At 17.4% G+C, this 24,960-nt stretch overlaps 2 long non-coding RNA genes across 2 annotated transcripts; both read left to right on the top strand.

Moving 5' to 3' along the window:
- The first annotated feature begins 3,349 nt into the window (after positions 1 to 3,349).
- On the top strand, positions 3,350 to 3,973 carry LOC135122292 (uncharacterized). Its single transcript, XR_010279316.1, has 4 exons — positions 3,350 to 3,404; positions 3,462 to 3,593; positions 3,804 to 3,876; positions 3,935 to 3,973. It is a non-coding gene; the product is annotated as an uncharacterized LOC135122292 (long non-coding RNA).
- A 16,361-nt stretch (positions 3,974 to 20,334) lies between these two features.
- LOC135122290 (uncharacterized) lies at positions 20,335 to 24,747 on the top strand. The gene is made up of 5 exons (XR_010279314.1): positions 20,335 to 20,431; positions 20,554 to 20,676; positions 21,422 to 21,504; positions 23,425 to 23,477; positions 24,647 to 24,747. It is a non-coding gene; the product is annotated as an uncharacterized LOC135122290 (long non-coding RNA).
- Positions 24,748 to 24,960: the final 213 nt, after the last annotated feature.

Below are 24,960 nucleotides of genomic sequence, written 5' to 3'. Positions count from 1 at the left end.
GTAGTGCGCATCTTTGCGTAAAGTAGAAGTTGATGGAGTACACTTATTACCAGTCCGAATCCAAGTTGACCAATGGGATGAAGGTGGATGAAACAGCAAACCTCTTCTGATAACTAACGATCACCACTGCAAAAAGGCTATATTTTAGCCGAGAAAGGTGGGCTGACATTCTCTACCTTATCTTGATGATGCCCAGTGCACTCTATTGTCTATTACTAACGCGCTTAGCAAAAATCCGAGCTTATATTAAAATTAATATAAATGAGCTGCTAGTGTCTATCGATACACGCGCGTCAAGGCGCTAACGAGGAGAAAGGCACCAAGATCTGGTGGTATATCTTGTGAAATGCTAAAATATACATCCACAGTGGTTACGGCTGATCGATGCTGCTCTGGCTACTCGGCGTTCCGGCGCAATGGAAAGGGTAATTATTTGTTATGCTATAGAGGATATAACGACCTGCAGCTAAGTTAAGTAAATACATGAACCGCTAGCAGGCAAAGCGGTCAAAAAACTCTTCTGAAGAGCTTAAAGGCTCTCTTTAACGCATGTGACTCCATACCAGGGTAACTCTCAACTTCGGCAAGGATATCAAAGAATAAGCAGCTTCTATGATTCACCGGGGTGTAGTGAAAAAAAAAATAAGTAACGAACACTAAAATAAATAAAAAATGAAACCTTTGACCTCCAAACTTGACACCAATAAATAGTTATTTTTTAAGATATTTAGCTGCATACGAACAATAAAATAACACTATTAATGTTTTTAATGCGTTAATAAAAATTAGTCAAACCAGCTGTTTAATAAAAACGCTTTGTCCCCTTATCGTGTGTTTTTCTGCCTTGTATTTTTTCCCCAGTTGTCCAACTTACTTAGTGTAGCTTGAAGGTCTGCTCTTGAAGCTGCACACCCAAGTCATCTAGCTTGACCTTCAAGAAGTGTGATTAGTTAGTCCAAAAAATCTTTGTATATTTGTTAAAACTGGTAACTTAAAGAATGCTTATGACGTAAAGCGATATGGCTATTTATATATACAGTATTTTTTTTTAGTTATTTTAAAAATTTGGTCTCATTAGGTAATCTTTCTGTCCAGTAAGAGTATCTACTTTATATTTCTTCCGATCTTATTAAAACTAATAAAATTAAATTAAGAAGAACTACTAAAGAGATCTACTTATTAGTTAGTTACCCCTTCCTTTATATACTAAAAGTTCGGGTACTGTGGACCAATGAACTTCTAAATCTTGGCCAATGAGCTTTTTAGTTTTGTGATTATTTAATATTTTTTTACAGAATTAATTTTTCTCATCCAATAACCCCATTCCTGTGGTCATTCTGTTTGGCTATTCTTAATTTTTATTTTTGTTTTTGTTTGTGATTTGTATTAGCTTAAATTTTTATTTTATCAAAAACTAAGTACTTTTTAATGGAATGTATTTCTTAAAGATATTATACTTGTAGAACACAAAAGATTGTGTTTTTCTTGTACTTTGCTTAAAAAATATTGTTAATCGTATGCTTTACTGTTTATTAAAAGTGCTTATGTTATAGCTATATACGTTTTCAGCGTGTTAGTAGGCACTGTCCCATCGCCACTACGACAGCTGTTAGTGGGCGCACCGCAAGTATATTTCTTCTCATATTTTCCGTGTGCACCCACCTTGTTTTCTATCATCGCAATCCCAAGCCGGTAACTGCAGCTAAATTCCAAACGTTTGCTGAAAGGTGCAACGCAGCGCAAAAAGGACAAATGACTAAAAAATTGTGCTGCTCCCATAAACATGATCGACCGTAGAAGTTGCAGGTGATATAGGTAAAGGGTTGCCTGGCGTCCGAACTCGCTAAACTAACATTATCACTAAAACTTTGTGATTTATTTAAAACGTAGCTCTCCATTGTAGTAACACTTTTTATAGAAATACCATCCCATTAAGAAAAATAATAGCTAAGCACACTAACCGTGAGTAGAGGCAAGAAACCGCCGTCCGCGTGACGGTTGGTGAATACTGTTTTCATTCCTCTACCGAAAAGTTGCAATGTTAATTTTAAAAATATTAAGTAAAAGTCCGGAGAAAGAACAACTTTTATTAAAGGTAGAAAAATTGTGAGAACAAAACTCGTTCTATACTTGGGGGCATCTAACATTGTTAGAGAATATAAGTATATAAAATTTGTAAATTTGTCCAAGCTTCAAAATTTATTACTAAAAATTAATTTTTTCAGTGAAAAGGTTACTTTTAACCTTTCTCAGAAAAATATCTATTATAACTGTTAAACTACAATACTATAAGTTAGGTTTTCTGCTTTATTTAAAGAAAAATTTTAAACGTATTTATGGCGTCTATACATCTTATCTAAAACTATTCCGATTAAGGCATCAAGGTGATCCTCAAAACCCTTAGTATAATACATTGAATGAGAATAATAGCTAAATTGTATGTATTCGAATTTGATAATGTTAACATATATTAAAAGATAGTAGTAGTAGCAAAGTTTTTTGCAATTAATTTACTCATTGAAAAGTTGAAATAGTTTTAATAGCTTTTTAAAAAAAATTATTAAATGATTGTTTTACTGATAACTTTGATTTTAGTATTATAAAATTATACTTTATTAAAGTTTATATCTTAATACAATAGTTTACGAAAAAAATACTTTTTGTTAAAGAGTGTGGTTATTATTAATAAATCGAAGTTTTTTTAATAAAAAATAAGATTTTCTGTGTTAAAAGTAGTCGTTAATCATAATACAGAAGTTTTTTTTTTAATTTTTTTTAAAGTAATTTAAAGTACATACTTACTATCTTGTTTTATTTAAAATTTTTATCACACTTCAATATACTAAAAACAGAATGCTTTTTATTAAAGGTTGGTTATTGATAATAATTCGAAATTGTAGTCTTTATAAATTTTCTTCTGTGTGAGAAGTAGCTGCCAACTACAATAAGAAATTTGATACTCTTTATGTTTCTCAAGTTAATCGAAAAAAATTTTTTTTTTCTATTTAAAACTTTTTACCTTTACATCTAACAATTGAGGTCTGCTAATAAAAGGTTTCTTTTTTGTATCTAGTCAGTGGCGGGTGAACCTTTCTATAAATAACTAAAGAATAGCTATTTATTCTAAAAAAAGATTAAGAAATAAAGTTATATTTACGATATAATAATAAAAATAAGCATTTTTTCCTGTAAATTCTAATTGTTTTTAAAATTGCTAAGCTCCCGCTCTATGGTAACCTTTTATTTTTACCTGATCCATAAGTTTTGAAAAATAAGTATTTACTACTTTGTTGTATTAATTTTTTGCTGTTATCCTTTTATTTTTATAATACAATAAGAAGTCAAGCCTCTTTCATAATTTGATCTCTGCCATTTCGAGATTTTATGCTCTTTTTACAATAAAGGTAATTCTTTTCGGATTAACGCTCTATAAATTAAAAGATGCATCTACCTATTTACAGTTTCAAAAAGGTATTTCAAGGCGAAAAAAACTTAACCGATCTCTACTAAGAAGGCTAATAGCTATTACTTTTCAACTATTTTTTATTGACGAAGGCCCTTTTATGAAAATTTCTAATAATGTGGTTAACTTGGTAAACGTTTAAGTCTGGAAGTAAATTAGTTTTATACTTGTACCGAAGTCACTGTGTATTAGACATGTAAAACAAATTAGTAACTAATAGTTTTTAATGGAAACTTACAAGATGCTAGTTTGGCCGACATTGACTTTGCTTTGTCTCAATAAATTTCTCTATTGTATTCTCTTTAAAGAAATAAAAAAAATACTGATTTTCCGCGAGTAGGGACTTCTCCAACAAGAAAAACCCAAACTTAGGACGAAATCTTTCTCAGATTTCGCCGATACAAATAATAATGGTTAAATAACTTTTTTTTTTAAACTTCTGTATATAACATAACTTTTATCCATCAATAGGATTTATGGATTATAATTTAAATAGTTATTTATTTCAATCAAGCAAAGGCGAACTTCAAATGGATTATAATTTAAATAACTTAGAGGAAACAGTTCAGAAATTGTCTAATCTTTTATCAAAACTTCAAGCTTAATTTAATAAAATTTCGTAAAATTGAGTTATATGTAGCTAGAATACCTTAATAGAATAAATTGATAGACAGGTGCACAAATTTAAAGGGTATATAAATTTTAACAGGAAACAAAAAAAAATTAATCTTTTCAAGAATATGTATAAGTAGCTTTAATAATTGGATAACGAACTGATTTAAGTTTTTATTTTTTACAATAAAATTTATCCTACTATAAAATCTAAAATTAAGTGTTTTATAAAAAAATAATTTTTGCAATTGTGTATGTCGAAGGCAGATAGCAAAGAGTGATAAGAAGCAGGTTTAATAAGTAAAAACTACAATTTTACAATAAAAGTGTAGTGAAAAAAAAGTTGTAGACAGTTTTTTTACGCATTGGTAGAGTTGCGTAAGGAAAAAAAACCAACTTACGTTTAAAAAAATATTTATTTTACAAACTAATAGTATGCTTTTTTAAGAGAAAGTTTAATACTCTTATTTATGCTACAGGCTTACTTAGTTTTCCGGAAATATACAAATGCATTGTACTAAATATTTTTTCGTTAATTCTTAAATTTAGTAGAAATACTGAAAAAACTATGAAAAAAAAAAAATTGTAACTCTATTTTCTTTTTGTGCACATAAAATGATTTTTGTTTAATGTAAAAATCGAGTTCTCGTAGGTATCGAATATGCAAGTAAAAGTCATACAATTATAAATTTGTGTAGAAATTAAAATGTTTAATGGAGCAATGGCAGTTATTATTATTAAAATTATACTATGATATTATAAAAATTGAAAAAATGATTTTTATAATATACTGACCCTCACGAGCCCTATTGAATTTCGCAAAATTTTTAGCTTTCCTTAAAAGTTTAACGTTCCCGTTTTTTATAGACTACGCATTAAAGGCGTATATTTATATATATAAAAAACGTGTATGTATCTCTAGTATACTTTTATGTTTTTTAATTATAAATATTTTCTACGAAGTCTTTTTTACTTTTTTTTTCAAGTCTCTTTAAACTTTGAATGACTAAACTTTAAGTATTTATATCTATTATAAATGTGACTTTAATTTTTTACTTTTAGCTTTATTTTACTTTATTAACTTTATTTATCCACTGTAGATTCTTTTAACTCAAATTCTTACTACATTATATCTATAATCTAAGACGACTCCTAATACTTAAAATAGCGTTTTATTTGCTTTTTAATAGATGACTTGGAAAAATATTACGACAATATTTGCTCCTATCAGTACAGCGACCATTCAATTATTTTATAAAAAATACAAAGTAAACGCCAGAAGTTTGCTTTTTTTTTTTTTAGTAACAGCAAATTTTATATATATATACAGAATATTAAAGTTTTTAGTTTTCAATTTACTACTCAAACTTTTGATGAAAATCTTAAGGAAACTTTTAATTTATATAAAAAAGGAAGAACGGAGGTCGACTCACAATATAGTTGTTTAGCACTTTTACTAATAATTTAATGCACGTAAATATATTTTAATTTAATAGCTAATAAATATGTAACCTGTAAAATATATATCCTTTTAACTAAAATTACTTAGTAGATTTTATTTTATAAAATAGCTAATACAGAGATAAAAGAAGACAGTTAAAAATTGAATAAAGTTTTTATAGTTAAAAAAAACTCAGTAACTTAATAAACAAATTATTTTCTTTAGAGAATAAAAGGTACTTACGATTTATTTGGAGAGGATTATATACTACATCAAGAGATTATAGAAAAGGTTATTATAAAACCATACTTACTTTTATTGTACTTACTATAAAATAAAATGTTTACTTACGAATTTTAGGCTAGAGCGGTTTGTTCTAAATTTAATTGCGAATCTATTGCTACTCCCATTATAGAAAAAAGGGAACTATTCGAAAGGTCTTTAATGCTTTTTGCTTTATTTTTTTTAACTTCATTTAAGTATATTATTTCTTTAAAAATTTAGCGCTTTTTTGATTAGCTAAAAGTTTATAACTGAAAAACTTATAGTAAACCAGATAAAATAAAATGAAATAAAGCTTAGTGGATTCAGATATCTGTGTATATTCTCATCTTTTTAAAAAGCATCTTGCCAAACTATTTACTATATAAAGCTATTATAAATTAAAAAGTTTCTACGTAAATTTGATAAGAATTAATATATAAAGAAAATATTATAAACCAGAAGAGTCTATTGCAGCTTATCATAAGTAAAGTGAGGAAGTTTGCCCTGAAAGTTGAGAATTTTATAATAATACTGGTAATAAAAATGCAAAACAGTAATAATAATATGATTAGAGTTGTTATAAAGAAATTTGTTTATATTTTAAAATTATTTTATTTTTAATAAACAAGTATTGGCTTGCTACTAATAAATATCATAATAGTCTATTTAGACTAATATTTAATAAACAATTTATGTAACAATAATTTTTATAAATTTTTATAAATTTTTATTTTATTAAACTTAGTAATAGTAATTTTGAAAAACTTTTATATAAAAGAAAACTATAATAGTTGTAATAAAATGTTTATGGGTGTATTTTACTATTAATGAATATATATATTATTAATTATTATCAAAATAATATTAATAATGTTCATAAAAAAAAGTATTAAGAAAAATTATTATTATAACTTTATAAGAAGCTTTATAAATATATAAGAAACTTTATTGATAATCATAATTATAAAAGGGGTAACTTTAATATAATTATGGTATTATTAATTATGAAAATGTTTGAAAAATTAATTTCCAAGAATTTTTATTGATTGTTTTTATAATAATAATTAAAACTATAAAAAACCATAGTATTAATATTTATACTATAATAATGTTTATAAAAAAAAAATTTATAAAAACTCTTATTAACAGTAATAGTAATGGTATTATTTATATATTAGTATAATGTTTATAATGAAAACAATATAATTTTTAAAGTTATCATAATAATATAATAATAACAATAAAACTTCTTACATAAAACTTTTTAGGTCGCTAGGCAACGACGATATAATTAAAAAAGAACTTTTTTCCTTCCCGTCGATTGATAATGAAAACAAAATGATTTGCTTACGACCAGAAGGAACCGCTTGTATTGGCTGCTCTTATTATATTTTATTTGCTATTTGTTTATATGAAACGTTAAAAATTTTTTAGTATAAGTTTTTTTATTATAAAATGTTTAAAGAATTTTTTAGTGAGCTTTAAAAAAATTTTATTTTTAAAAAAATATTATTTCTATATTGCGCCAGAAATGGGTTTTATTGCATCAATTTGTATAGATAAAAATAATTTGTGGCATTATGTTCCGGCCATCTGCTAGTCTTTTATTGTAATATTATTACCTTTATTTTTATTACTTCATTATTATTCTTATATTCGTTTCATAAAAAATATTACAAGTTTAACGTTATTTTCACTTTAAATAAACTATTTACAAAAATTTTTTGGTTTTAGGAAATAAAAACTTTTATTTTTTTTTAAATAAATTTATATACTTCTATTTCTTTATTGTTTTATTTATTAAATATTATTAAGTTTGCTTTATCTTCAAATATATATATTGTATTTTTATTAAATATTTTATTATTTTATATTAATTCTAGAGTTTTCGCTTAAAAATTTACTTTTTTTTTTACTTTTTTACTATTTTTTGGTATAAAAACTTGGACAGGGTTGCTATTTTTACCTTTTTTAATATAAAGTATTTATAAAAAAGTTTATACAAATTTTGAAAAGTTCTTATGATATTTACTTAAATAAGAAAATAAAAGTTTACTTTTTTATATTTTTATGTATAAAGTTGTATTTTTTATATAAATATTAAAGTTTATAGAAAAGGGTGTGCTTATTTATAACTTTATTTATACAAATATTAAAAAGTTATATAATTTACTTATATAAAATAATCAAAGTTTACTTTAAAAAAAGTATTTATAAAAGTTTTTATTCATTTTTATATTCTATTAAATATATTACAAAATTATTAACTATTAGTATAATAATTGTAAATAATATTTTTATGTATAAAATTTTATTTTACTTTTTTATATAATTTTTCTTTATTTTATCACAAGTTTATATAAACTTTTTGTGTATGGTTATTAAATATAACTTTTTTTAGTAGAAAAAATATTTTTGTTTATGTGAAACTTTTTAAAGAATTATTATTTTTAAAAGGTAATATAAATTTTTTATTAATATTAGTATTAATTTTAAAAAAAATTATAAAGTTTCTAATTAATATATTTATAAAAAAAATTTGTTTTACTATAGAAAATAAATTGATGTTTTATATTTATAAGTAATAAAGTTAAAATTTTATTATTATCTAGTTAATAATAATAATAAACTATAATTTAGCTAGAATCCCTTTTGTAATTGGACGCTGCATTATTTTATTTATTTTTTCGGTGCTTTCATTTGTTGCTTTTACGCAATACAAATTTATTTTTCTAATTATTTATTGTAATATTTATATATTTATAATAGAATTTATATATAGTATTACTATATATATATATATTTAGTTAGTTATTATACTATTATTATTCGTTAAATTTTTATATTTTTCCCTTTAAAATGATTGCTGTACACAACAATTTTTTTTGTATATTTTTTGCGTGGGATTTATTATAAATATGCCCTGTTGCACCGCCCTCGTCTGGGGCCAAACGTCAGCATTATTTTTATTATTTACAAAATTTTCAACGTTTTTCATTCCGCTTTTATAATAAAAATTGTTTTTTAAGGTATTTTACGAGCTTTGCTTAGTGAGTCGCCCTCAAATATTCGCTTAAAGTACTATTATTATTTATTTACTCTTAATATTGCTACCTACTACTATAACTATTATTATAATTATTTTATTATTATTATTATTAATATATTTATATTTTTTTTGTTAAGCAGTTTACACCGCCTCGCTAGCGGCGTACTGCTTTTCTAAAAAATTATTACTTTTTTTTAAAAAATATTTTTTCTCAAAAAAAATCATAAATAACGTCGTGACAAACTTTTTATTGTGATTTCATACTTTTTTTTATAATAAAAGAAAAAAAGTATTTTAGATTTCAGAATTTTTATTTATAATATTTTTTTCTGCTTCTTATATTAAAAGTTTTATAATAATTATTATTTCTTGTTTTCACTATTTTATTATATTTATAATATTTTTATTAGTATTATATTTTATTTCATTGTTTCAATATATATCAAAAAAATATTATAATATACATTGTTCATTCAAGTTTGCATTATTTATTTAAATTTCTTATATTGAATATTACTTTATTTTTATTATTTTTAATATTATTTATGTTTAATTATTATTATATATTTTTAATATATTTTAAATTAATTTTTAGGTAAAAGTTTTAAAATTTTGTATTATTTATATTTAAATTTTCAATGTTTTATAAATTTTAAAATTTTTTATTATTAAACAATTATAGTTTATATTATTATTTTTATTTATAATGTTTATTTTTAATATTTATATATTTTGTTATATTTTAAGTTAATTTTTAAGTAAAAATTTTTTTCAACACTTTAAAAGATTTATTATAATAATAATCTATTATTAATAAATTTTACTTTTCATTATTATTATATTTTTTATTATGTATATATAATATTTTATTATTGTTATATTTATTATTATGTAAAATTTTCAATTTTTTTTAAGGATGTTTTATAAGTTTTTTAATAATTATTATTCATTACTAAATAATTATACTTATTATTATTATTATATTTAATAATATGTGAATAATATTTTATATTTTTATTAATATTATTATATATTTATATTAATATACTTTAAAGAATTTTTGTTTGCTATTTAAAAGTTTTACGATAATTCTTTTTATGGTCAATATTAGTTCTATTTTTTTATTATATTTTATATTATTTTTAATTAATATTAATATCTATATTCTTTATTATTATATTTTTGTATTATTTTCAAGTTTATACTTTTATTAAAGAGTTTTTTTTATATATTATTATCATTCAAGTTTGTGATATTTATTTTTATTTTTTTATTTATTTATTATATTTTATATTATTTTATATTTGGAATATTTTTTATACTTTTATTATTACCAATTTTATTGTTGTTAAATAAAATATAATAGCTGTATTAATTTTTTTTGGTATAAAAAAACATTAACTTTTTCCATCTTTTTTTTTGTTATTAAATAAAAAATTATTATTATTTTTATTAATAATTAAAATTTATTGATAATTTAATTTCTTATCTTTTGGTATTAAAAAATTTTAAAAAACTTACTTTTTCTTTTTCTTTTATTAAATTAAAATTTTTTTATTCATATTTTATATTCAAATTTATAAACTTTTTCTATTTTCATTATTAAATAAAAGTATTAACTCTTTTTTTTTGGTATCGATGAAATATTATAAACTTTATTTTACTCTTTTTTTTTCTTTTTACTATTATTACTTAATATTAAAGCTTATACTTTTTTTTTAGTTTTATTATTATAATTATATTAAATAACACAAACTTTTTTACTCTTTTTTTATTTAATAAAAAATAATAATAATATTATTTTATATAAAAATTTATATCTTTTTTTTTTAGTTTATTATTATTTTTATTATTACAAAAAAAATATTTCACGAACTTTTTTAATTTTTTAATTTTTTTATTAATAAAATAAATTCATTATTATATATTATGCAATATTATAAAAATTATTAATATTAATAAAAATATGAACTATTTTCTTACTTTTATTTTCGGTATTAACATAATAACTTTTTTCTTTTTCTTTTGTTATTAAAAAATAAAATAAAATTATACTTCTAATACTTTTTTTATTACTAGTAATAAAATATATTATTTTTTATAATTAATTTTAGTTTAAAAAAATTTTAATATTTGAACTTTTTTATTTTAATTTTTATTATTTTTAGTTATAAAAATAAAAATATATATTTTTACTATTTATTACTTTTTCAAAATATTAAATACTGAAACTTTTATTATTATTAATTTATTATTATAGTACCAATAATAAAACTTTTTTTACTTGTTATTATCTTTTTTAAATAGAAAATATTGAAAAAAAATAATTTTTTATATTTTATATACTATTATATATTTTTTATATAATTTTTATTATACAAAAAACTCATTGTTTATTATTATTGTGTTTATATTAAAAATATTATTATTTTTACTTTTTATTACTTTTATTATACTTTATATTTGGAAAATTATTTTTTTTATATACTTTTACATATTTTTAATAAATTTTTATTACATTTCATATATTTTATATTAGCAAATTTTTAATTTTTTTACTTTTACTTATTATTTATATATATTTTATAACTTTTTATATTATATATTAGAAAGGTTTTATTATTTTTCCTTTTCCGTATACGTCTACTTATTTTTTATTTGAAAAACTTTTTGTCTAACTATTTATATTATGCATCAAAAAGTATGACTTTTCACTTTTTCTTATACTTTACTTATTTTTTGTATATATTTTATAATTTAAAAAACTTTTTTTTTCTAACTATTTATATTATATATTCAAAAAGTATAATTTTTTTGACTTTTTCTTATACTTTTTCTTAATTTTATATATTTCTTATAATTTAAAAAACTTTATATTTTTTACTTTTTTATACTTTTACTACATTTTTTGTATATATTTTTATATATATAAAGACTATAGACATCTTTTTTATACTTAATAAAATTTTCTTATTTTTTTTTTTAATATAAAAAAACTATAGTAAAAGATTTTTCTATGAAGGTCCCATGTTTCGTATAGAAAAACCGCAACGTGGAAGATTTAGACAAGTAATTCTTGATATAAAATGTTTTACTTATTTATTTTTATTATAACTTTTTGCTTATTTTTATATTTTGTGAATTTTTATATACGCGTAGTAATCAAAAATTATATATAAGTAAAAATATAATAGTAACGCGATAAAAAAATATATTTAGTATAAAAAATTTTGAAAAGCATAAAAAATAATATGAGAAGGTTATTATTAAGATTTTTATTATTATAAATTTTTTTTAAAAAATTGTAAATAAAAGGTTTATAGTAGCAAAATATAAATATAACTTTTCAATATTTTATTAAAAAATACAAAAGAATAAGGAGAAATAAAATATAATAGTATTAGAATATTATAAATAATAGTAATAAATAATTTAGAAAAATTAATAATAACAAATAAAAACACATAAACATTATTAATATTATAGAAAAGTTATAAAAAGTAGTAATAAAGTACATAGAAAAAAGTCTATACTAAATGAGAAATTATAAATATTATTTTATAAAAAAAGTTTATAGGAAATAAATAATTTAGAAAATTTGTTATAAATTAAAAAATATTTGAAAAAAAATTTTAATGTAATAAAAAAAAATATAAAAAATTATAATTAGTAATATAGAAAAGTTTTTATAGCATAAAAAAAAATAAAATAATTTTATTATTATATATAAGAAAGTTATTATAATAATCAAAATAATGTAAATATTATTAAAATAAAAAAACTATAAAAAAAATAATAAATAATGTAGAAAAGTTAATATTATTAAATAAAATTATAAATAATCATATAAAATTTTTTTAAAATTAAATAACTCAGAAAAGTTATTATAACAAATAATAAAGATTATAAATAAAGTTTTATTATAATAAATAGAAGTAAATAAATTTCATAATATATAAACTATAAAAATAATAATTAATATAGAAAAGTTAATTATAACAAGCAAAAAAATATATATTATTATTATATTAAAAAAATTATTTATAAAAAAAATAGTAATAAATGATATAGAAAAGTTAATAGTGATTAAAAAAATATAAATATTATCATTAATATATAAAAGTTTATAAAAAAAGTACTTTATAAATTGGAAAAGTTTATAGTAACAAATAAAAAAGTATATATATTTTCTTATTATGTAAAGTTTACCAAAAATAGTAATGTTATATAGAAAAGTCAATTATAACGAATAAAAAGTTAAATATTTTATTATTATATAAACGTTTGTAAGAAAAGTTTATTATAAAAAGTAAGAAAATATTAAGGTATAAATAAAAAAAGAAGTTTATAATCATAATGAAGAATATAAAAGTTAACATAATAAAAAAAGGTCTATAATAAAAATTATATAAACTATTTTTATTATTATATAAAAGATTTTAAGAATAGTCTAAATTTTTGAAAAATTGGTTATAACATAAAATTATAATATTACATAAATGTTAATAAAAATAATAATAATAAAGGTTATTGAAAAATTAATAATGAATAAAAATTATTAATAAAGCTATAAAGAATAGCATTAAATATTACAGGAAAATTAATTATGAACAAAAAATATCATTATTACATAAAAGTTCATAAAAAATAGTTATAAATATTGTTGAAAATTAATAATGAACAAAAAAAATAATAACATTAAAGTTTATACAAAATAATAAAATGTAATAGTAATTATAAATAATATATAATATTAATAAATATTGTTGTTTTTTCTTTATCAATTTATTACTATTATTTTTTTAATAATAATAATTATTATCTGTTATATGATTTCTGTTTATTATTATTAAATATATTATTATTATTATTATTAGTTCTTTCAATTTGGCGTTGAAGTTTTTGATGAAGATCATCCATTGGTTGACGTAGAAATGATTGTAATGGGTTGGGCGGCTTTGAAACGATTCAGTGTTCATAGTGAAGTTCAAGTTATTATTATTATTATTACACGTTTTGTATAATAAAAATTTAAGCAATTTGATAAAATTATTAATAAAGTTAAAGTTATTATTATAAAACTTTTTACAATTCTAATTTATATTTTGCAATTATTAATATATTAATTATATATTTTTTTCTTTTTATTATTATTATTTTTATATATTATTATTACGCTTTTTATTCTATAATAAAAATTTAAGCAATTTGATAAAATTATTATTATTAAACTTTTTACATTTTTAATTTATTTATATTATAATAATATTTATACTTATGCAAATAAAAAAATATTATTGTTAATGGTTATAACAATAATAAATATATTCTTTATCTTTTATTATATTAATACTAATTATTAGAAAACTTAAAGAAGTTAAAAAAATATTTATTATTTTTTTTTCGTTTATTATAATTATTATTTACTAATCTTTTAAAAATTTGGGCAAATAAAATATTATTAATATTTTTAGTTTATTATAAAATTATTTCTTTTTATATTATTTGTTTCGTTTATTATAATTTATGAAGGACTTGTAATTATTATATTTTTTACGATTTATTTATTTATTATTATTATTATTAAAGCTTCTGCTTCATTCGATGGGCGACTACGAAACTTTAAAAGTTTATAAAGAAAAACTTTTATTATATTTTAAAAAGAATCAAACCTTTTTATCCGAAGAAAGTAAAAAACGGTATATTTTTATATAAAGTACTTTTATTTATACTATATATTTTTTTATTTATTTAAAAAAGTTTATTTTTATTTTTTTTGGTTTTACTTGAAATATATTATTATTATACTTTTTATATATATTTTCTTCTTATTATTTTTTTTATCAATAAACTTTTGCTTCTTATTATTGTATTTTAGTTTTTGTTAATATTTCTTTTTATCTTTATTTTTACTCATTATTTTTATATTACTAAACTCTTTGCTTAACATAATTACATTTAGAGTTTCTTTTTTTTTCTTTTTTTTATTATTTTTTTTATAAATAGACTTTTTTGTTATTATTAATTTTGGAACTTTGTATTAATATTTTTATTTATATTTTACTTGTCATTATATTTTTATTAATAAACTTTTTTAATTAATATTATTACAATTTTCCCTTTTTTTTTTTTTACTTTTATTTATACTCTTTTTCTACTATAAAAATTTTTATTATGAACTTTTTTGCTTATTATTATTATATTTAAAGTTTTTATTAATATTTTTTCTAAATATTAATAATATAATTTTTTTATTAATAATCTAAAAGTTATATAATATCTTTTTAAATAACAATTTTTTAATATTAATTTTGGAGTGCCACCGATAATGAATATTTTTTTCTTATTATTTTTTATTTATTAACTTTTTACTTATTATTTTTATTAATTTCATATATAATTTCTTGTTGTTATTATTAACTTTAAAGTTGTTATTAATAATTTAATTTTTTATAGTAATTTTTTTTAAACTTTTTATTTATTACTATCATTTCAAGCGTTTTTACTTAAAACTTAATTTTAAAAATTTAATTTTATTATTATTATTATTTACTTTAAGAAGTTTTTTTTTTTATAAATAAATTATATGATTATATATCTTTTTGTTATTATTTTTAAAAGTTTTATTAATAATTTATATTATTTTATATATATTTTTCTGGTTATTATTATTATTATTATTATAATAATTTATATTATATTCTTTTTTGTTGTTATAATTATGTTGTTAAAGTTTTTATTAATATTAAAAAAATTTATATTTATATTTTCTCTTATCTTTTTATTATTTAAGTTTTTATAATAATTTGTATTTTTATAATATGTTCATGTATTTACTCTTATTTTGTTTATTATTTAAGTTTATGTTAATAATTTTTTTATAATATTTTTAAATATTTTTTCTTGTTATTATTATTCTTGAAGTATTTATATTTTATTTTCATTATATAATAAACTTGAGTTTTTTCTTATTTTTATTTTAAATATATTTATTAATATTTATGTATTTATATGTAAATTTTTTCTTCTTCTTATTCTTAAAGTTTTTATTTATATTTTATTTTTATTATAAAAAATTTAAACTTTTGTTTATTATTAAAAAAGTTTATATTAATAATTTATATTTCTATAATATTCTTATATTATTATTATTTTTAAAATATTTATTGCTTATTACTATCTTTTTGTTATTATTTTTTGATTTTATTAATAATTTTATATTCATCCATCATTTTTCTTTATAAACTTTAAAATTTTACTTTTTATTATTTTTTAATTTTTTATATAAATTTTTTCTTCATTATACTTTTATTTATTATAATAATATATTTTTCACAATTTTATATGCACTCAGTTTTAAAAAATACAAAAATCTTTTTTTTAACATTTTCTGAATAAAAATAACTTCAATATTCTGCATAATCTTATCCCAAAAAAAAAATACTGAATTTTTTTATCCAATTTCTAATGTTTTTTGCTTTCTATATTTTTAAAATTTTTTTATATTTATTACATCAATAAATATTTTATTTTTTTAATAAAAATTTTTAACTTAAATTTTATTGAGGCGCTTCCACTGGTTCCATAGATTTACTGTTTTTTTTTTTTACAGATTAGCAAATGGAAATGTTTTAAGAATTTTAGACTCCAAAAACTCAAAGGATGTCGAAATTTCTAGCGACTCGCCAGCGTTGCTCGACTTTGCCTCTTCAGAATCGTATTTATTCTAATTTATTTGTTTATACTATTATTAATATTAATATTATTGCAACTAAAAATAAACTTTTTGCTTTACTTAAACAATATAATAATAATAAAAAGTAATGAATACTTATATTATTAATAGTTGATTACAATAATAATTGTTATTATTATAGGAAAAAGAGATTTGAACAAGTACTTTCTGGCCTGGAAGCTCTCGAAATTCCTTTTACTGTAAGTAAAACTTTAGTTCGGGGTACGATAATATTATTATTGTTGTTGTTAATATTATAATTATTATACTCTACTTATTATTAATATTATCTAACTTTTCATATTTATAATATTTATTTATTTATTTTTAACCATTGCCACTATTGTTATTCATACTATTTATTTTTTATTAAGTAATACTTTACTTATTACTATTATGATTTTCTAACTTTTCCTATTAATAATTATGTTTGTATTATTTATTATTCAAATGTAAAAAAAAACTTTTTGTTTGTTTTTTGTAATATTTTTCATTTTTGTTTCTTACTTTATCTATTAATAATAATTTTTTATGTATACCTAATAAATAAATTATTTTTTAGTTCTATTTTCTCTTTTAAGTCGAATGAAAAAAAAAATTTAATAACTTTTTCATTGTAAAAAATATATATTTATTATTATTTAACTTTTATTATTTTATTTTTTCATCATGTTTATTGAAAAAGTTTTATGATAATTTTATTATTAATTTTTTTGTTCTCTCAAAACTTTTATTATATTTTTTATTTATTAATTATATTTATTATATCAAATCCAATTTTTACTGAAAAAAAATTATTTATAACTTTTTTTATTAAGTATTTTTCGTTTTATTAAATCCAATTTTTACTGAAAAACTTTATAATAATTTTGTATTATATAAAAAATCTATTTATTTTTTTTAATCCTCTCGAAACTTTAATTATTATTTTTATTATATTAAATCCAATTTTTGCTGAAGAAGTTTTTATAAATTTTCTTTTATAAAAGAAATTTATTTTAATTATTTTTTAATAACTTTTTATTATTTAAAAAAGAAAATATTTATTATATTATTTTAATTAAACTTTTTTGGAGTCTTTTTCTTTTAATTATTAAAGAAAAATTAGTATTATATTGTTGTAGTTTCTATTATTTTTTTATTTTATACTTCAAATAATTACCGAAAAGCTTTTTAATAATTTTTTTTATAAAAAAATTATTTATATAATATTCATTATTAATATCTAAAAACTTTATTATTAACTTTTTAGTATTATTTTTTTATTAATATTTTTATTATTTTTATACAAAACTTTTGATACTTGTCTTTACAGTTTATTTATTTATATTATAAATTTATATAATTAATAAAAATTCTAATAACTTTTTTATTATTTATTATTATTATTGAAAAAAAAATTTTAACAAAAATTTTATGAAAACTTTTTTATTATAAAAAAATATATTTATATTATTAATTTCTGCTAAATAAATATAAAAAAGTTATCAATTTTATTATTATTATTTACAAACTTTATTATTTTATTTATTATTATTATTAAAAACTTTTAATTTTTATTTTTATCACCATTTATTATTATTACCAACTTTTATTTATATTATTTTTAATATTTATTATTATTACTAAAATAAATTTTAAAAATTTAATAAAAACTTTATAATTATTGATACAAAAATGATATTATTTAAAAAATAACTTTTTTGTTATTTTTATTATTATTATTATTTATCATTTATTAATATTATTTATTTTCTTTTATTTTCTTTATTATTATTATTAAAAAACTTTTATTTTTATATTATATTTATTTTTTATTATAATTCCAAATAAATATTTAAAAATTCATATATAATTTTGTTATTCCGAAAAATTGATTAATTATTATTATCTATTAAACTTTATTTTTTTATTATTTATTATTTTTATTAAAACCTTTTTTTTTAATAGTTTTTATTATTATCTATTACTATTATTAAAATTCTGAATTATTGTATTATATCATTTAGTTAATATTTTCTTATATAGTTTCTATAAGTAACCAAAAAATTCTATAACCTCATTATTTTGCAGACAAGTTATTGCTTATTATATATTATTATTAAAAACTTTTATTGTTTAGAGTTTATTATTGGTACTGTCTATTATATATTTGTTATTATTATTATTATTTGAAAACTTTTACTAACTATTATTTTTATATTTTTAAAAACATTTATTTATTATTTTTTTTTTAGGTTTAGACTATTACACTTCAACAGTTTGGGAGTTTGTTAGTAAGCAACATGCCGGCGCTCAGGCTATTTATTGCATTCATTATTTTTTTATTACCATATACTTAAAAAATTCTTGAAATTAAAAAATTAAATAGTAAGAAAGTGTTAATATGAAAAATATAAATATATAAATAAACAAATAAAACAAAGATAATACTCTAAAGTATAAATAAGGTATAAAAAATTATTAATAAAACTCAAAAAAATGAAAGTTTTACTAAAAAATATTATATAAAAAAATATAATATTTGAAATAAAACTTGTCATTATTTTTTTAATATAATTTTTTCTATTAATATTTTTATTTCTCACTTTTAATATATTTTCTATTTATTTATCATTATTATTTATTTATTAATACTTTATTAATATTATTTGTAACTTTTATTTATAATAAAGTTTATTATAACTTCTTATTGTTTCTTATATACCTTTATTTGAATCTTTTTTGTCTTTCTAGTTTTTTTTATTACTATTTTTTTTTAAACTTACAATAATTTTTATATTTTTTTTTATATTTTAAATTTTTCTTTATTCTTTATTATTATTATTTTTTCCCTGTTACTATTATTTGGTATTTTATAAAATTATAATTATTTTTATATATATATTATATTATTTTTCTTTACTAAATATATTATACTTTATTATTTTTTATTGTTAGTATTATATAGTATATTGTTTAATCTTTTTTATATTCCAGTAATTCTTATAACTAAATATATTTTATATAATTATTTTTCACGAAAGTTTTTATATATAATATTTTATTTATATTTTTACTATAAAAATTTTTACATGATATTAATTAATTAATTTTATTGTTTTTTATTTGCTTGTATATTTTTTTATATTGTTTAGTAAGTCATTATTATTTACTATTTTTTTAAATCTTCTTTCTTTTAATATTCATATATATTAATAAATATTTTTATTAATATATTTAATTTTATATTTTATACGTTTTATAATGAACTAACAAAGCTAAATCCGCTAGAAAAAATGTAATACAAATATCATTGTAATAATTTTTTTCCTCAATTTATTATTGTCTATTATAAAAAAAATGGATAATTTTATTAATTGAATTTTTTTAGTGTTTACTGAAAAAAGGAGTATAATAATCACAAATAATTTTTTTATAAAAATGTTATATATACTTTACAGGAAATTATTAGAGGGAAATTAAAATTATTTAAAGTTATATATTTTTTTCATATAACTAATAATGAATACTTTAGTCGGAACTGATAACTTTTGAGTAGTTTACTAAAAAAAGTACTACAAAAATTCGCTATTATAATTTTTTTATATAATTTTATTATATAGAAAAAAATTGTTTTAGTAGACTATAAAATTTAAAATAATTTAATAATATTCATAACAATAAATTCTTAATAACTAAAATTTTTTAATTTCACTAAAAAAGATAATATAAAAATCACTAAAATTATTTTTTCACACAAATATTTTTTTATTATAATCTTTTTATTTTCTATATATAATATAATTAACAGAATTCAGTTTTGGCGGGAGGAAGGTACAACTCATTATCAGCACAACTGGGAGGCCCCCACATTTCTGGGATTGGGTAATTATTATTATTATTGTTACTATTACTATTATCATTATCATTATTTTTATTATTGTTATTATTATATATTTATTACTGTTATCATTATTATTATTATCATCATCATCATTACAACGCAGCTGGGCAGCCGGCGTTGAAAGAATTATTGATATACTCAACAGTAAAAATATTCACGTGGCACCGTTAAAAAAAGAAATATTATTGGCCGTGTTAGAAGTGCAATTTAAAGAAGATTCTAACAAGTTATTATATTAATGTTATTACTTATAATATTTTTTTATAACTTCTTTATTTTATTTATTATTTAATTAAGTTATTATCAATTATTATATTTTACAAAATAATATTAACTTTTACATTATTTTATACTTTTTTAATTCTATTATTTATATTTTAGTAAAGATTTTGTTAATTTTTTATTTTAGTAATTTTTTTACTTTCTATTATTATGTTTTATACTTTTTTATTTTATTTTATTATACAAAAATTATATAAAATTTTATAATTATTATTTTTTTTCTATTTTGTAAAAATTATATTAACATTATATATCTAAAATTGTTTTTAATAAATTATATTTTTATACTATATAATTTACTTTATTATTTAAACTGAAATAATAATTACATATATTTTATATATAATTATAAAATGTTTACTATTAATATAAAATATTTTCATTATTTATTTTTATTCCATTTTGAACATTTTTTATATTATTAAATTTTATACTAAAATAATATTACTATATATATATTATATAGATTCATTATTATTTAATTATATCCTTATAAATCTGTTATGAATATTTTCATATTTATGTTAATTTTTTTAATAAGTTTAAACCCGTGGCACGCGTATCACGTGTCCTTGGGAGGTCTTGTTTTGATTATATTTTTATTAATATCATTTTTTCTGAGGCGTACAATTTTCATATTATTATTATATTATAACTTTTTTCATTATATTCATGTTTTATATAATAAGAATTTCCACTATCACTTACTTTTGTATGCAAGTTGCACAACAATTGCGGGAAAATGGCTTCAAAGTCCTTCAATTATATGAAGGTTTGCTCACTTTAAATTTAAGGAAAATCAATATAAAATATTTTTATTATTTTTTATAGTTCTAAACTTTTTCAAGTGTTTTTTTATTATTTTTTACTTTTATTTTTCAAAATTAGAAAAGTTACTAAATATTTTTTTATAAGTTTGCAAAATTTATTGAGCTTTTTTTTTTTTAATTTTCATTTTTAATTATTAAAGTAGGAAAGTTTGTTATATATAATATTTATAATAAAATATTTTAATTATTTTTAATAAAAAAAATTTTGTGTTCATTTCTTTTTTACTAAAAAAAAATTTGTTTATTACTTTTATTAATAAAAGTAAAAAAGTTTATTATGTTAATATTATTATAATATTTTTTAGTTAACAAACTTTTAAAGTCTATTTTATTTTTTTTAAAAGTTTTTAAATTTAAAGTTTATAGTAAAAAAATATTTTTTAATTGTTTTTAATATTTTGTAAGCGTTCATTTATTTTTTTTTCATATTAATTATACTTATTTTTTTGGCAGTTTGCAGACTTTTATAAGTTTTTATAATATTATTATTATAAAAGTTTTTAAGTAAATGAGTTTATATTATAACTAATATTTTTACTATATTTTTAATAGTTTTAAACTTTGATAAAAGCTTTATTTATTGTTTTTTACTTATATTTATAAAATTAGGAAAGTTTATTAGTAAAAAAAATAATAGTTTGCAAACTCAAAGTTTTTTGATTTATAGATGTTTTAAACTTGAAAAGGTTACAATGTAATAATATTTGTTTTGACTTTTATTTATAAAAGTAGAAAAGTTTATTATCTCTAATATTTTTCATTATGATTAGGTAAACTTTTTTGTTTTATTATTTATATAAAAGTTTATAATTATAAAAATTTTGTTTATTAAAATTTTTTTTTATATTTTAAAATTCAAACTTTTTACCAGTTTTTTTTTTATTTTTTTTTTATAAAAGTTTTTAAATATATTTTTATATTTATTAGTGTTTTTCATTATTTAATAAAAGATTATTATTTTTATTTGTTTTGTAGTTTGAAAGCTATTTATTATTATATTTTACTTTTAAAAAAGTTTATTATGAAAAATTTTATTAAATTTTATTTTTTGTATTTCGAAAACTTTTTATTATTTTTATTCTTATAATATTTTATTATTATGTATAAAAAATTTAGTAGTTTGCGAAATTTTTTCAATGTTTCATTATATTTTTTATAAGTTTTGTTTTCAACTTTTTTTAAGTTTTTTATTATTTTTATGAAAAATTTATATTTTTTGGTAGCCTTTAAAATTGTTTAAGTGTTTTTATTATATTAATAAAAGTTTTTAATATTTAATATTATTTTTTTTTTAGTGTTTTTTATTATTTAATATTCATATCATTTGTAAACATTTCCTTTTGAAAAGTTTCTTTATTTTATTATTTTTTTTAAACATTAATATCTTTTTTCTCACTCTTTTATATAAATCATTTATCTTTTATATTATCTTTTTAAAGTTTTATATTACTAACGTTCTCGTAATAAAGTTATTAATTTGATAATTTTTCCTATTTATAAGTTTTTTTTTGAGTAATAGTTTATGCTATTTATTATTGTTATTATTTATTTTCACTACTTTTTCTTATTAAAAATATAAGAAGTTTTCATATTTATTTTATTATAAGAAGCGTTGGATAGTTTTCCTTATATTCTATTAAATATAATATTTATAATTAGTAATAAAATTTATGAGGTTATTTATAGATTTTGTTCTTTGTTATATAAAAAAAGCAATTTTTTATATTTTCCATAATTTTTTCTATTTTTTTTCTTTTATTATTTATAAAATTTAAAACTTTTAATTAAGTTTAGTTTCTGCTTTTTTTATTTATAAATATTATACTTTTTATTATTATTTTTATTTTTCTATAAATTTGCAGGACCCATTTCTAAAAAACTGTCTAAAGCCGTTAACAAGGGCGCCCATGCTGGGGTTTTTTTTTTTTCGCTATAATAAATGGAAACAAAAATTTTCATAAATTATTTATACCTTTTCATGGCTACTTAATAAGGCTGTCATTTCTCGGAGTATTTTTTTTTTTACTAAAGAAAAAGAAAAAAAAACTTTTTATAAATTCTTCAAATATATTTGATAATGATTAGTGTAATATTTTTTATTATTGACACTATTTCTACGTTAATTGCGCTCTTCGGGTTTTTTTTTTCACTATAAATAATTAAAAAAAAAGTTATTATTATTTTTAAAAATAATTAGAATTTTTTTATACATCTTATAATTTGCCTTGTTGAATATTTCTAGAAATCGTTTTATTTACTTTTTTTATTACATATTTTATATTATTTTATTTTTATTACTTTTTTTATATTTTTGTAAAAATTGTATTAACTTATACTTTTTGAATTTTTTTTTTTAAATTTTACAATTTTACGTTGTGAAAACTTCCTTTTGTGGTGATATTTATATAATAAATTAATATAGTAAAAGAAATTTTTATTAATATTGTTTACGATTCACGTTAAATAGCGTGGGGGGGGGGGGGGGGAAGTGTGGGTTTTTTTTCACTGAATATAATGAAAAATTTAATATTCATTCGATATTCACTCAAAAAGGTTGTCATATAAATAATAAAAGTTTTTCCACGATATTTAGATACATTTTTGTTATTCACTTCAAAGATGAGGTTTTTATTTTTGCTATAAATAATGAATTAAATTATTATATGAAATTTATACAAATATTACATTTACGTAAAAAATATTGACGTATTTTTTTTCAATAAGTAATGAAAAAAAAGTTTAATATCTAATTATTAATATTTTTTAGAAAGCTTTCAATGTTTGTTCAATCTTTATTCACTGTAAATAAAAAATAATTCATATATAGTTTATTATTATTAATTATTTATAACGTTAAAAGTTACAAAGTTTGAATTTTTTTTTAACTATATAGAAATATTGAAAAAACTATGTTCATTCAATTTTTTTCATTTTTTCCACCAATAAAATTTTTATATATAAAATTATTATTATTAAAAAATAACAATAATTAATAGCAAAAGCAATTTCTTAATGTTTTTTAACAATAATAACCCAAACATAAAATATGTTGTCCAGTATTATTCCTTCAATTTTAATTCATAGATTTTAATTGGAGCGACGGAATTTGAAAAAAAGGAAGTCTTATTGAAAAATTTTAGTACTGGACAGCAAGAAAACATTAAATTTAGTGAACTTTTATTTGAATTAAAGTGAGCAGTTATTATAATTTTTATGCTATTTATAAAATTAGAGAAATTATGGGAGATAATTTAATAATTACATTTATAATGGTAATACTGAATCGTTAATAATAATGAATAAAAATAATATTCATTATTTTTTTAAACAAACAGAAAAATGGCACCGCAATTTCATTAGAATTATAAGCGCACCAAAACTAATGAAAGGCCTTAAAT

The sequence above is a fragment of the Zophobas morio genome, unplaced genomic scaffold, assembly GCF_036711695.1.
Source record: "Zophobas morio isolate AGI-343-1 ecotype UQ-CSIRO unplaced genomic scaffold, CSIRO_AGI_Zmor_V1 ptg001073l, whole genome shotgun sequence".
In the NCBI taxonomy this organism is placed as follows: Eukaryota; Metazoa; Arthropoda; class Insecta; order Coleoptera; family Tenebrionidae; genus Zophobas; species Zophobas morio.
Note: the sequence above shows the minus strand (reverse complement) of the source record. Positions and strands in the feature narration are given on the sequence as shown.